This window comes from Solanum tuberosum, unplaced genomic scaffold (genome assembly GCF_000226075.1).
Source record: "Solanum tuberosum cultivar DM 1-3 516 R44 unplaced genomic scaffold, SolTub_3.0 scf00004, whole genome shotgun sequence".
Classification (NCBI taxonomy): domain Eukaryota; kingdom Viridiplantae; phylum Streptophyta; class Magnoliopsida; order Solanales; family Solanaceae; genus Solanum; species Solanum tuberosum.
In genome coordinates, this window is record NW_006238930.1 from 160,711 (window position 1) to 164,621 (window position 3,911).

Genomic DNA, 3,911 nt, shown 5'->3' on the forward strand with positions numbered 1-3,911 from the left:
ATTTATTTTGTTAAATGTTTTAAAGACTAAAGTTGCCTTTTTATGGCGAGTTGTATATATTTTATTATACAGAGTTTTCTTTGGACTTAAAGTTTGTATTTAAGTTTTACGAACTTTTATTTCAGTTTTTAAGCTTTGTATGCTTGAATCAGTTTTCCGCTTGTAGTCAGCCAGGATGAGGGTTCGCTTGGGGACCAGCAATGGTCTTCGAGTGCCGGCCACGTCCAGGGTGTAGGCTCGGGTCGTGACAGAACCAATTGTGAATCTAATTCTCGTGGATTCACAGCTCTGATACCATGTAGAATTTAGTGAAAGAATTCATTTGGGGAAATTTTCATATCTATATTCTGTTAGATCAAAATGAGAATAGAAGTCATGCATATATACAAGTGTGTCAAGGCTGTTAAGCCAGCTGTCAATTCACTCCACTAACTAACCACTAACTCCTCAACTAACTAATGGAATATAAAACAAATTAACAAACTAACTAATTAGATAATTGTATGTTATTATTCTTAATACTCCCCCGCAAGCTGGAAGTACTGAAAATGCTATTATTCTCAATACATTGTATATAACGTACACACGTACTAAATATTTTATTAAAGAAAATCTCTAAATAGTTGAGCGTAATATTTTTAGAATGATTTTTTTACATAATCTTTTTAACCATCGAAACCTACTGTATAATTATTTCAAGACTTATGTATTGTTGCAAGTCAATTTACTTGATGATGCAAAAAAACATATAAACTAACAACACACAAAATTTAAATTTTGAGAATGAAAGATTTATTTCCCATCTATATCCTTATTCTTTTTAGGTAACTTTGATCTTCTCGTCCTCGCTAAAACATGACCAAATTAAAAAATATTTTTTTATTGGTTCAATCAGTTTTCTTAACAAAAATAGACTGAAGGATGATTCTTGTTATTTTTTGGATAGTATAAGCATGTTTTTTGCTCACTTAGATAATATAAGGATGTATATTAGATTTGAGTCATAGTTAAGAGATGATTTTAGCCAAAAACTCAATAGAAGTCTATTAACATCGCAATTTATTTTTTAAGCTCAACTTGGATAGAATGAACTTAAAATTGAACTGCAATAACTGATCAAAATCTTTTGCGTAAAAGTCGTTGTGCTAAAAAGGGGACAAAGGAGATTAACTCAAGAGAGGTGCCATTATTTGTAACTAGTATTTGTGCCTGACCAATGCTTTTATTATCCTCTTTGTCTTTGAAGGATGAGAATTAAATTCAAGTATCGTATACATTATTAGCCCGACACTTTATAGGAATAATGAGCATGCAAAATAAATCTGCTTATCATAAGAAATTCGTTGTTCTTAATCCTGTTTCACCAAAATTCTTATTGGAGCAAATAAAAGTTCTCTCTTGGTACAGGATAGCTCTGTTTATGTATAAAAGTGTCTGCTGCCCTTCTTGTAACTGGTTAGTTAATTTTCATGTCTTGTGTTATTTTTTGTTGTCTCTACAACAGTTGCACATTTGCCCATATCTGCATTCCAGGTTTCCAACTCGACCAGTTTTAATTTCAAGCTATTTTAGTTGTCCTGTTTGTATTGTTTAGGGCAGCCTTGGAGTAAACTAGTAAAGTTGTTGCCATATGGTCAGGAGGTAAGATTGTGTACAATAGGCCCTTGTGGTGGGGCCCTTTCCTCGGACCCTACACATAGCAGGAGCTTTAGTACCGGGCTGCCCTTTTGTTTGTACTGTTTAGGTAATAGATTGGACAAACTTTGTGGAAGCCATATATAACTAACATTTTTACTATTAGACAAGAAGAAACTTTGGTTAATGGATCTACGCCAAATAACATAGTGCCAAATAAAAATAAAAATAAAAATGTGACAGTGAATTCTTAGACTACATCAAACATGCATTGATAATATGTTATTAGCTCGCAGAGCTAATTATCTCACAATATTTTGAAACTTTCTAATTCACCACCCTACAGTTCTTTCTGATTTCTCCATTTTGTCCTGTTAGCACACCTATATTGATCACCTTTACCATTGATGCGGCGAACTCCTTGGAAAAAAGATATGGATACTTGCTGAAGTTTGACACCAGTGCAGCAGTCGTATTGTCATTCATGAGAGCTTGATCTGACCCAAGAAGCCCCGAATTGTTCATTAGGTTCTTGAAATATACATTGTCAAACCTGTTAATTGTGACTGCATCCAGAGGAGCCAAGTTGGAATCTGAATCTTTATGGTTGGGGCATACACTTCGCAGACTGCCTAATAATGATGAATCCAGTGTTGGATCAGGATTGCCTGATCCATCAAAATCAAATAGCCTTCGCTTGAACGTAGAACATTGAGCAAATCCAAGGGTGTGGGCACCTGCATCAACGTATGACAAATACTTTCGACTTTACTGTTATAATTGATAAAGTTAACTAATGATACATGAAATTAGCGCGAGAGGGAAACCACAAGGCTCTTTTAGTAGGAATTAGTAACAAAAAGAAAGTTGCATGTTGGTTTAGGTTCAGGTACCTTAAAGCACCACTACATCTTTTACATCAAGACCCTTAGAAACAAACTTCGCAGTAATGTTTACTAAGGGCTCGAAAGGTGATGGAAGCTGATCATTAGCTGCATTCTGACTTGCAGTAAGACTATCTCGACGTCCCAAGCACACTGACCAAAAGGGTCCTCTAGTCTGAAAACATTCGACAAAACAAGTTAGATCGATTACACGGTAGCCGTATCAAACAATTTGATGAGAGGCAAAGTATATAATTATATAGATAAGGAATCTGAAAGCCCTTTGACAAGAAAAAAATTCTTACAAGATAAATAGCTTCTCTAGCTGCTAGAGTCAATATATCAGTACATGAAACTGTAGATGGACAAGCTTTCTCCACATTAGCTTTTATTGCATCAATGACTTCATATCCTCTGGCTGAATTTCGATTAGGAAATGCATTCTTCTCTCCTGTGAATGTACTCGTATCATCAAGCAGAATTGACCCGTCGCATCCCTACACAACATAGATCAGTAGAAAATTAGATTAACTGGCGTTAGTGCTATGTTCTTAATATGTTGTTACACTAAGAAAGGGCATAGAAAGATTTCATGTGTATACATTGACAAAACAGTCATGGAAGTGCAGGCGCAAAAGAGAAGCAGGCATTCTGGTGTCATTAGAAATAGCAGACCAGACACCATTTCTAACGATTTTTATGAGGTTGGGACAAGTGGTATCGTAGTATTTGTAATCAAGCTGGCCATACACAAAGGAACTGAGAAACAAGAAGCAAATCAAAGGGTAAGTTAAAAACATATGGTTTTTCATGTTCATGATTGCAGATAAAGTAAACATTGCTCTATTTAGTTATAAAATCAGGAGTAAGCAGAAGGTGTTATTTATAAGCAAACACAAACTCATGCTCAGTACAGAGTAGAGAGTGGCAGAGCCACTAAGAATAAAGATGTCCCTTTCAGTTAAGTTTGGTACTAATCCATATGATTCTTTAAAAAATATCAACTGCTCTTTACAAAGATAAAGTAGTATATGTGAGTGCATGATGAGGCATCCCTTTGAAACTGAGCAAACTGATAGAAATAAAATACTTCACAATTTGACTTCTCTACTTCTGCGAGGGAAATTTAATTCATAGATGTGTACACCATTTGTTTAGAATTTGGCATACCCTTTAAGAAAACTATTCAATACCATCAAATCAAATAATGTACTTGACGAAAGACGCACCTCTATCTAGCGTACCAGTTGTTGTGCCCGCGGTAATAAACATTGGGTAGACAAGTAATTGCTGAAAGCATCCACCCCAAGAGAAGATCATGACAAGATGAGCTATCTATTATTACGATAGGTGTCAAGTGGAAGTGCAATAATGTACATGGATGAGGTATTC

General features: G+C 35.2%; 1 pseudogene; it reads right to left on the minus strand.

Annotated features, from left to right (window-relative positions):
• Window positions 1-1,962: 1,962 nt before the first annotated feature.
• On the minus strand, window positions 1,963-3,358 carry LOC102594488 (peroxidase 10-like; annotated as a pseudogene).
• Between the last annotated feature and the right edge of the window lie 553 nt (window positions 3,359-3,911).